This window comes from Scaptodrosophila lebanonensis, unplaced genomic scaffold (assembly GCF_003285725.1).
Source record: "Scaptodrosophila lebanonensis strain 11010-0011.00,11010-0021.00 unplaced genomic scaffold, SlebRS2 tig00000113-arrow-arrow-pilon, whole genome shotgun sequence".
NCBI classification, from domain to species: Eukaryota; Metazoa; Arthropoda; class Insecta; order Diptera; family Drosophilidae; genus Scaptodrosophila; species Scaptodrosophila lebanonensis.
Window position 1 is genome coordinate 2,281,908 of NW_022060575.1, and position 12,188 is coordinate 2,294,095.

The window sequence follows — 12,188 nt, forward strand, 5'->3', positions numbered from 1 at the left end:
AAGTGAAAGAGGATTTAAAATGTTGTAATTAACACCACACTGCACAAACACTGAGGTCTTACAATGTCCGCCCCACTCCGTAGCATTTACAAAGAAGAGGATCCCCTCTTTGCTGGGAATATTTGGTGATTTATTTTTCCAGCGTTGTAGTTCTCGGATTTTAATTTGGTTTCCAGCAACTGCTTAAAATTTTAGATACGTGACAGACCTTCTGCTATTGGAATAATGTATATACATACATATATGATCTGCATGATGAGACGATTAGATATAGACATGTCCACCATTTGTCCGTTCATATAAATTTGGCGTGTAGTCTGGGCTATCTGCTCCCAGACCCAGTTCATCCGAAATCATAGCCGCATTATGGTTTATGGCATGGAAATGATCTTTCATGAATTAATTCTTAGTACGCACAAATTACGGTGAGTTACAGAGTGCTTGGAAAAAACTCACGGATCTAAAGCCTTCCTCCTAGAGGGTTAAAACGATTATAGTTTTTAAAAGATCACCACATTTTCTTCACTAAATTGCGGCGATTGCTGTGCGACCTCAGTGGAACTGAAAATAATTTACTTTTATCTAAAAATTCAATTGCTGTTCAAATTGTTTTTAATGCCAGCATGTACACCTTTATTATGACGTTCGTGGCCATGGGTGTGACGTGGCTCTGGGAAATAATTTCCTATTTTTGTGAAGACCAAAACCCAAACAGACTTTTAACTGTCATTGGGGACATTGTTAATTCAGCTCAAGGCTTGGCCGTTAGTCTTGCATTCATTTTAAGAAATTATAACACCCTGCGCAAAAGGTAAAACACTGAGCTTTTTGCCTTTTAAATTATTATCATTACCCTTTATTGCATTGTTATGTAGGTTGTGTTTCAAGAGGCCTCTCAAAGGGTCATCTGGAGTTCCAACACGATATGAAACGGATGTGAATGTACAATTTATTGGGGAAACGGTAAATCCAAAACCAACTGTGGTACTAGCAGAGGAATCCACACTATTCGAAATGTCATCTTAGATAATGATCAATGATCGGCTTGTAGAAAATAATTGGATGTCGGTAGAAAATACTGCTTTCCCTGGTAGACTGGAGAACATTGGATTTTTTTTAATTAATCGTGAATGTTTTCGTAGCTCGGGAGTTACATATCTATATTCTATATCTGTATTTATTTTATTCAATTACTTTTTTAAGAATTCACTCAGAATTTACTAACAAGTATTTACAATACATAACATAAACTTCTATCGTTCTTCACAAAATTTCCTTTGAATAATGCCTGAAACATTTTGAACATTGAAAATAATATTCAACATATATTTAGCGTAGGTTTTTAAAATAAAATGAAATAAAAAAAACTCACACACAATTGCACCGAGAACTATTGTTTATAAGTTCGAGAAGCGCGGCAACTCCAACGTGTTAATCCCGTTTACAAAGGTACTGTAAGATCCTTCTGAAGATAGAAAATTCGATTTTTAAAATCGGTTAACTTATTTGAAATCTGACACAATCTTAGACACAAATCCGATCTAAATGTGTACTTTACGTGAGTTCGTGTCGATTAAAAACATATTTTATTACAATTTTCTTTAGTACTTGTTTTCAATCTTGCTAATATATTTAAGATTATAAGATGAGGAAAGAAACTGGAGAACATCTCCAAAACATCGATTTCTCGTATTTTGACCGCATTTTTCGAACACTCGTTCGACATGCTTTTGGATCGTGCAAAAAGCTGTATTGAAGCAGAAGGAACTAATTTGAATAAAATAAATTGATTTTGCCGAAAAACCATTTGTTCTGTTTTTTTTTTTTAAAAAGTCCTGTTTACTTTGGAACACACCTTGTACTATACATTCTCTGTGGGGTTCACCACGGCTCCTTATATGTAAACCCTTTTACAATTTGGGTACAGGATAAAAAACCGGTTTTTGGAACTTGAATTCTAGGGCCCTAGTCAAGGGCGTAGCCAGCTTTTACCAAAGGGGGGCCAAAAAATTAAAATTTTGATTAAATAATGCCCGGTGCATTTAAAAAATAATTTATGCATATGATCGATGAAAAAACTTCAGCAAATCCAACGCAGATCCATTTTAAGGCGAAATAGTGCGTCATAATAATGAACGTGTGGTCGACTTTATATGGAAAAATTTTTTCTAGGGCCGTTTGTAATACGGCAATCCGTACCCGGATCGCGCGATTTTTATATGTATACCAGCTGAATCTGAAGCACACGATGTACAGGTAGATGAGTGGCAATTGCTTGTGGTATTGGAATTTAACATTTTACTTTATTTCTCTGGATAGGGTTATATTTAAATTTTTATTATTATTATACTCTGTACTTGAAATATACAAGAGTATATTAGGTTTGCGGGAGCTGAAAAATATAACAGGCAGAAGGCAATATTGTAAATTGTGGTCAGGATATAGGTATTTTCGTCATATTGGTTCTGGAACGAGGCATAAAAGAAATTTAATTCTTTCTTTCCTCTTCACTATCACTTTATAGCATGATATCATAAATGAATTTGTACTCTTTGTCTGCGGAAAATAAGATAAATAAGAGTTATGGTCTTGAGGCAAGGTTTTCGTGCAGTCAGAATTAAGTGGCTTTAATTTGATTTTACTTTGGTATTTCTTCACATTTACATTTATTTCCAATCATTTACGAGTTGGTGTGAACTCCAGCCACGATGTGTACCAAGAATTGTAAATGCATATTCAAAAGAAGAAAAATAAAATAAATTGTTTCAATACACGTAGTACAAATAATATAGGAACGCGTTGAATAATCGAACTTAAAGAACCGCTGCTTACTTTTGTTGCTGTTGATGTTGTGGTGAGACTCCCCAAATAAAGATCGGCCCCCTTCAAACACCCTTTGAGATTTAAATAACTTGGCAGTCAGTAAATATTTCGATTCACACAATACATCATACGAACAAGAAATTTGTGTTTTTGTAAAAATTCTTTTGTAAAAACATCCCAGCAATGGTTCAATGGTAGAAATACATACGTCCATTTGTACTCATAAGGATGGCTGGCTTAAAGAGGAAGAGGCACGTGGAGTTCCCCTACAGCTATAATAATCCCACCGTTAAAGAAGCCGCTGCCAAATGGCGCGACTTGGTGAAGAACAGGCGTCTACAAGTGGGGGCAATAAACGAAAGCGTCGTTCCCAGTGAAAATGTATCGACATTCTTGGACACTCCCTCAAACTCGATACAATATGTAAGGCCGAGTTTAGCGACGCGGCGTCAATCAGCTGCCTCGGAGAAGCCGCCGCCAAAGGTCGAAACCCGTAGAAACTCCTGGGATCCTTCGCGCATTGAAACTGCTGAAGGTGTGTCGCTGTTCTTCCACGAGCCCGTTCCTGGCCAGATACACCATGTCGAAAGCCGACGAGCGAGTCAAGATGGTCGCCCGAAACAACAATAGTTTAATACATCCGCCGATCACACAGTCCGTACACATTTCAAAATTTTAAATGATAGCCCCATCTACGATTTTTCCTTTGTACTACCAACCAAGCTTTGTTAATTATAATATGAAACACAACCATACAAATGTTTAATTCCTCAGAGTCTGAGTGTGTTCTAAAATCTCTTTCGCTCTCCCTCTTAGCAATATTTCGTCCTGCGAGTGTGTATTTGCATTCGTTGACACTTTGTCGGATCTAGGATCACACCGCAATGCATTTCGGTGAACTGACCTGACATTTCAAGCGACATTGTCTGATAAATATTACATTTATATATACTACTACTTTATATAAACACCCATTATTAAGCTGATGTGTTGTTTACTCAAATGCGCGTTATATTTTTCTGGCCTTATCGTGCCTCACAATCTGAAAATCTTATTATTTCGACGTCTGCTGACGATGATAGATTGGTGCGAAATGAAACGTTTTCGAAGCACACGCTTTTCGCCCGCTTCGGCACCCACACCTACTCGTCTGAGCCACAACCCTCCAAACAGTCTCCTTTGCGCTCTTTCTGCAGCTTCGCTTATGTATCGTGTGCACCAATAAACAGTTCGTTTCATACATAACGTCAGCTTCCCCTGCCGTCGACATATTGTGCTCTCCCTCTAACACGAACGCCAAGTCGAGGCAAGTCTCATCGCTCTTTTTCGTCGATTGGATTGCTGTGGATGTTGTCTCTGTGGATTGTGTGTTTAAGGGGCTATGGACTCGGCAGCCTGCTACAGCGTGCAAACAGCGATGTTGTCTTTAAAAACACACCTGTGTACTTAAAATCAATTCAGGCCAGAGGTATTTAGAATAATGCAATATAAATATTTCTGTGTAAACTAATTGCATATAATACAATAATATATACAATTCGGCAGATTGTGATTTGTGTTGGCTAATTAGTCTCTGCTGAATGGCATTACTGTGAATTTATTTCATATTCTAATATTTTATTGTCGAAAAATAGTTTTTTACTGTTTTGTAAATAGCGTTTGTGGTTTCTAAGTGTTTTCGATCAGTTTACTTAATAACAAGAGGAGCCGAATATAATCGCTTTAGTTGAGCGACAGCTTAACTTAAGGATAGTTAGAAAAAAGTACTTATTTTAGAGGAAAATAATAAACATTTTTCAAAATTAAAACACACATTTTCGAGTATATAAGGAGCTTAGGTATTTTTACACTTTCATGTGTAAAGTTTGAGGCGAGGGAGCCGCTTTTCTGGGCTAGAGCATTCAATGATTAACGATTTCCTTATGATAAGAACACAACTTTTGTTTGTTTTCATCAACAAACATTTACAGACTTTTATTTGTATGTCTTTGTACTATATATCTCATATTTGATGGAATTAAAATGGTGATATATTGCAAAAGTTTCACGTGAAACGCTTGGTGGGCCAGCACGTGATAGGCATCGTTTATTGGCTTAAGTTTTCCCACCTAGAAAATATTGATTTTCGGTCAGAAATATACTATATATACATGGGTATGTATAGTAAGTATGTGTTGCTAACAATGTGGATATTTTATGCAGCTTAAGCTTTATATAAATTTAATATCTGACATTGATGGACATGGAGGACGCGGTAACTAATAAAACGCTTTTTAAATAAAAACTTCAAAATGCATCTCAGATATTAATTAGGAAAAGGGTTGCAATTAACATTTTCACATCAATTTGAGGAATGCCATGACACCAACGCAATGGTATATAAAATAAAATAAATAATAAATTTAATAAACAAAACTAAATTTAAATGCGAATAAGATTAGTAAAATTAAATACGGGTTTTTCAGAATATGCATTCCTAACTACTTTCAGTTCCGAACCGTTGAAACAAAATGATTTTAGATTTCTTTATCTGCCATAACTTCCTTTTGATAACTGCTCCGACCAAAGATATGGCTCCCTTTTTATGTGAGCATCCGAATTCTTTTTAGTAAATTAAGTAGGCTTAATAATATGAATAAGTTGGTTTTCAAACTGAGAGCAGCTCCCATTAGAGAAATTACATATTTTTGAAAAACATCACATTTTTCGCCCCTTTTTTTGTCGCCGTTATTATTCGTATAAATTTCAATAATTTTAAAGTAGTTGTTTACATACAAAGAATATAATAAAAACTGATCAAAAATTTCACACTCTCGATGTGGCACTGGACCAACTTTATATTAGTTCCATGATCACAAATCTTCTTATTTTGTAGCTGTTTTTTTTTTATTTTATTGCATTCAAAATCTTTCGATAAATACATTTTCATTATTTTGAATTTCATTTTTCAATATTTATCCATATACTTGTATGTATTTACTGTGTTTTTTTGAGTAGTGCAAATAATATGAAAGTAAAAAATCGGCTAAAAAAAAATCTTGCCTAAATCCTGGCTACGCCCATTTTTAGGTGTGGTTCGTGGGTGAGTGTATGTGGCTAACAATTAAGAGGATAAGATAGCAGACGATGATTTTCAAAACAATTTCCGTTGACAAAAATGATTAATTCGGGTGTTAACATTTGACGCGTTCCGGAAATATATACATATATGGAGATCCAGCAGCAGATAAATTTGTTCATCAGTGCTTACATACTCTATCTTCCATGCACAGAAGAGATGAAGGAGCATTAATACATTATTGCTACTAACAATAATAATATAAATATAACAAATACATACATTATAGAATTTAACCGCTCGCCCTAATTTTAATTGGCTTTATAAAATATATGAACATTTGATCAATTGAGGCAACCACAATACGTTATTTAAAAGTAGAATCGCCTTCTGTTCGGCTACTTTGTCGGACAAGGACATGAACAATGAGAACATAATTCCACATCCCCTGCTCAGCCCCAACCCCTAACACAATTTCCCTTAAAGGCAGCAAATTCGGTTTCAGGCCGCCCTCTTTGTAGAACAACAGGCAGCAATTATAATGACATGGTTACTTCATTCGCCCCTGGCGGACTCGCGTGCCAAAAAGGAAGTGTCTCAAAATTGAATTTGCATAAATTCAAAACTGGCTGCATCCTTAAAGAAGAGGTTAAGTGTGCCAAGTTGCCCGCCGGAGCGACATATTGACGACTGACGGAAGGGCAGGACGCGGCCGAGTCGAACGGGAGGCGGCACATGCAAATGTTTTTCATTTTGATTATGTAAATTCTCAAACAGGTAATTTAAAGTTTCTCGCCCAACACCTTTCAAAGCCGCGTATAAATATGAAACAGGCTGCTGGTATTTTCATTTTACTTCACTCGTTAATGTTCATGAACGAAATAGTGAATATTGTAAGATTTTAATCGAATATGAATCTTGTCGAAGATTTACAGTTTGTTTTAATTTGTAAGCAGGTGTTCAATCTGAAGCTCCGAGCTGAAATATCGTATAGTTTGATAGAAGCTGGAAAGCAAATTTGGCCTACATTTCCTAGTAAGGCAGTGAATTTTGGATGCGGAACATCTTCAGCTTTTTAGTTAGGGAGAGTTTCCTAAGTATACATAAATATCATACAATTGGCGAAATAATTGATTTACTCTGATAGCCAAAAAGCTGCGTCAAGCACATCAATCGCGTGTCCTGATGTAGTCCCAAGGACACAAAACTTATTCTTCCATTAGCCGCGTACCATATACACTCAATTAATGAGCATTTGGTGCTATTCGGCGAGTGTTGAAAAGTCATTCGATATAACTACAAGGTTTTTCAACACGAAGTTGCTTCCCACATCTTCAGAAATAATCATGTTTATGATACAAATAATACCGTAATAGAGTTAAATAGAAAAACTTAGCGTAAACTTATTTATAAAACTAAAAAATAATGTTCAAATGTTCCCTTATAACATTAAGACCTTGACCTTTACCTTGATCAGTATAGTTTTGAATTTAAGATGACTCCATTGTAGGGAATGAAGCCAATCGAAACCACTATTAGACGTGGAATCAAAATTCCTGGTCTATCCATAATTTATAAACGGGCCATGTTGGGCTTGAATTAGGGATACTGAAATACATCGGGGAGTTCTCGTAAATAACAGTTACCATCCTTCAGAATCATAGCAGCCCGACTCTATACACTACATACGCAGGGAGAGGCGTATACAATAGTTTAACTAAAATAAATGTTGTTGCACCAATGATTCTATGAATGTTCGGACTAAGTACACCTAATTCTGTTTTTACACCGCTTTTTTTACACGGGTTTGAATAAACACGGTTTGAAAATGAAAAATGTTATATATGGTTGCACGATTTTATTCCATTTAGCAGGATTCAAAATAACATATGATCAATGTCTTCTTACACGGTTTTTTTACACGACCGTTTCTGGAAACAATCTACCGTGTAAAAACATAATTATGTGTACATCTAAATCTGTTTTTACACGGTTTGAAAATGAAAAATTTCATAAAGAAATATTTTAGAGATAAGGAACCAATCACCTATTTTTGCATATGACCAACGTCTTCTTTTACACGACTATTTCTGGAAGCAATCTACCGTGTAAAAACAGAATTATGTGTATTGCAATATGACAAACTCATAAATGCAATATCTTGTTAAAATATCTTTATAAAGAAACAGATTATTCTATCTACCATAAAGCTATGATAGGAACGATATGATTTGAGAAGGATTCTTTTGTCAATAACTTTTTCATTTGTATGCTATGTATATGATATAGTATTCTGATATGATCGACCTTTAAAAGCAGCCTCATCGCGATGGCTCTAATACTGTGGAAGGAGTAGTGTACTTGTATATACAGGTCGTATGTTCCAAAAACAATGTACCCATACACTATTCAATGAAGCGTATAAATAGTTCCATAGTTAATAGGACACTTCAATTAAATGAAAACTAGTTAGTTCAACTATTTTTGCAGCAGGTGGGTAATTTTCGCCAAAATGTATTAAGAGGTTGTCGATTCATGATTCAGGACTTCCCATAACCAGAACATCCCCACAATTGAACATCCGTATATCTGTTATATTTTTTCCAATACTTAGTAAATCTGTTTCCGTAAAAGTTATGAAATTGTTATTAAAAAAAAGTACGTAGTAAGTGTGTGGCTCGTAATGCCACGCCTAGAGCTACCCTCATCAAATACATTTTACAAATAAATTGCTTGGCCAGCTATAAGTATTAGTTGATTTAGACGAATCGCAAACCGAACCAAAGCAAGCCGCCCCAGCTCTAAGGTTAATCCATTCATTAAACTTTGTGATTAAGCTGACCACAAAGGGGGTAAGACACACGCCCACGGCCAAAGGACAGAAGGCCGGTCGGCTGAGCTGTTGACAGGCTCATTAAACGCAGTGCGAGTCCGTCGTGCGTATTGCGGGGGTCCAGCCAGAACTCATGGTTCTCCTCGTGGTTGACTCTCCACCCTTCAGCCCTCCACAGTCCAGTCAGTGGCACGGGCGAGTGCAATGAGCTGGCCAAGGGCCAAAGTCAACACGTCAAATGAAATGGCTGGCATCCGTTACCAGCACCCTCCTTTGGCTGGCCACTGGTGCTCGTAGCGATTATTCCTGCGCTCAGACGCTCTCTTACCTGGGAGCGATGCTGGCGAAAGTGCCAGCCACATCCGCTGCAGGCTGGAGCGCGCATATTTCATGGGGAAAGTTGCCAGAAAAGTTCATAAATAATGCGGGAAAATGGTACGAAATTGCCAAAACAATTTATGTTGACATTATCTCGGGAGACAGTTCTTTTCCCCAACAGCCGGGATGATTAATTAGGTGGCGGGGTCGGGGTGGAGATAAAACATATTTGAATATGGAGAGCGCTGATATACAAGTATGTAAGTGTCTGTGAGAAAAGTCGCGCTTATTGCTCCCAAGTCGGTGATAAACTTTTGCTGACTTTAATGAACTGAGCATTCCATCATCTTTAGCAAGTGGGCGAGATTTGGAACTCGACTGGCTCCTAGCAGTATGTATTCGGAGGTATGTCCTGTGCCTGCTCTCTCATTAGTATGCCTGCCAGTTTTTGCAATGTCTTCGATTTGTTCGGTTCGGTTGACATTTGGGATTAGAATTGATTTTGCGGGCATTTTGTTTGTTTTGCTGATTCTCATTGCCAGACAAATACAATACGTGAATTTTCCATTTTCCTTTTGTGCTGCCCTGCCTGGCAAATGAAAATCCTTGCGAAAAATATTCAAATGAATTTTCAATATTAGCAACGAATATTGACACTTGATTTGCATTTATAATGGCTACGTGATTTTGTCCTTGCCTCGAATCATGCTCCCTGCATCCTGTGCCATCCTTGCTGCTGCTGCTGCTGTTGTTGTTCTTGTTGTTGTTGTTGTTGTTGTTGTTAGTGCTGCGGTCTGTTTATCTCTGGGCGCATCTTTTGTACTGAATGTGTTAATTTTGCTGCTACTGCTACTGCCCTGGTTTTCTTTTCATTTTCCGGACACACTGCGCATGAAAAATTGAACATCTTGGCCCGGCGATATTAAAAGGGCACGGACCCGGGCCGGGCTGGCAGGGCCGCCTCGGGTTGTTTTCACCATAAAATAATCTTTTTAAGCCGAAAACAAATTACAAATAAGAGCCCCTCTATAATTTTATCCAGTTTTTTCTGCCGCTGTTCCTCTTTGCATATTTCTCTTCTTCTTCTTCTTTTTCTCATCTACCTACAACATCGAGGAATAAAAACAGCGTTTTCCGTATTGAACAGGAGGGTTGCTGAGGCTGCGGTGTCTGTCCTTTCTTTTAACAAATTATAATGTATTGAAAATTGACAGAATTATGTAATGAATAGAAAATTATGTAAATTGCAGTGCAGTTACATTTAATGGCAGACCTTTTTCTAAGGCCTTCTAAGGAAGTTGAAGTGTGCAAAAGCAACAAAATCGAAATGGAAAATCGAATTTTATTTGTCATGCCAAGCCAATAGACCCTTCAACTTTGTGGGTGGAAAACGATGCCCTTCCCACTGATAAAGGTTAAGAGAGGTGCGCATAAAGAGGCTTGCTAATGTCACATCAAGAGCATAAAACCCAAGCATATGCGAGTATAAAACTTTTTCAATAAATTGTTAAATATGCACAATTTAAAGAATCCATCGATCAAGACTGCCTGCAAATATAAGCCACTGAAACAATCGAAATTGGACAACATTCTAGGTTTAGCTGTATAACAGGACTAAGGCACTTTGCTTTTTCATTTAAGCCTCGATTGAACTCACAATTTTATATTTTTGATGACCTCAAAATTTTGGTTATGTTGTCAAGTAATTCACTGAAAATGTAAGGGCATATTGTTGTTGGTGTTGTTGTGTGTATGGCGATGGTATACCATATGATCATACTATATATTACACTAACATAGCACAGATATTCGTTTGAAAGAGTTTCTTTATAAAAACGTTTTTATATTAATGAACAGATATTGGAGCCCAAGTGCGTATTAGGAATGCTGTTGTCGAATAATAATGATCCGTCATTAGAATTAGATAATTTTCATTAACAAGTACAATTTTAACAAACAAAAAACTAACTTCAGATCTAGTGGAATACTTTTTTTTTGACATTTAAACTGACTTCATGTTTTGAGGATGATTCTAATTAAAGTAAGTTTAAGGTAGTTTTCTTATGCATGCCATTGTCAGAACCGAATCAAATTGAAAGGGGGATCAACCGGGAAGCTTTCAAATACAAAACGAATCATCAAAATCGGATCACCCAGTCGAAAGTTCTGAGGTAACACGCATAACAAAAATTTATAAAAATTTAATTGATAATCTCCTATTTTTTTGAAGTCGATTAAAAATGACATAGCACGGACCTGGTAGGATATTAATTCGCGGTTCATGACCATTGAGCAATAAAGCTTCGGTGCAAATGAAAATTACGTTATAAGTTACGTTCTTGTTATATAGAAATTTAAACTGTGAATGTTAAACAAGTCCGATATGGGAACAGAATGAAAACGCCAAAAAATAAATGGTAGGCTGATTTATTACCCATTTGGCCTAAAGATTATATATCTACTTATATATGTATCTTTCACCAATAGATGGACTGAAAGAAGTGACCTCGATAGATCGATTCATATATTTTTTGAATACATTTTTTGTCAAATGCATCCATCAATCTGCATATTAATTAATAAAATTAATTTTTTTAATGTCCTTGTCACATGAATGTAACTCGAATGCCCATCTCTTAGCTCAAGGAGCTAGCAGGAAGCCTACAATGTGAGTTTGTTCAGGGTAGGCGGCCCTGGTTCGAGTCACGGCGCTACCAGCAGAGCATAAGCATTATTAATACGATTGAAAAACTTACAATCTTAGCCCTTCGTATGACATTTTGTCTGAAATCAATGCAGTTTTATCCATAAGATAAAAAGGCAAAATAAAAACATACGTGTTTTTTGGCTTTTATGAAATTTTGTGAATTTATATATTTTTTTTTTTACAAAATTGAGCCAAAAGTGATCATAATTTCAATTCACTAGCTTATTTAAGTGTAACCAAATCAAATACACTATATAGTAAGTACCATGTGTAGAACTACATAAAATAGAAACTTTGCAAATATCACGCATGCATTGTAAAATAATTAAGTTTAAGCGGTATATTGCAGATATGCATCATAGACATACGGAGGGTTATATTCTCTAAGTTTGGTCTCCTTTAAAAAAAATTAGAATTGTAATGGCCAAAGCAGGAGGCCAATTCACAGC

At 36.4% G+C, this 12,188-nt stretch overlaps 1 long non-coding RNA gene across 1 annotated transcript; it reads right to left on the reverse strand.

The window, feature by feature from the left end:
* Positions 1-70: 70 nt before the first annotated feature.
* On the reverse strand, positions 71-11,874 carry LOC115628337. The gene is made up of 3 exons (XR_003995791.1): positions 11,789-11,874; positions 240-474; positions 71-179 (listed from the first exon to the last, which is right to left on the reverse strand). It is a non-coding gene; the product is annotated as an uncharacterized LOC115628337 (long non-coding RNA).
* Positions 11,875-12,188: the final 314 nt, after the last annotated feature.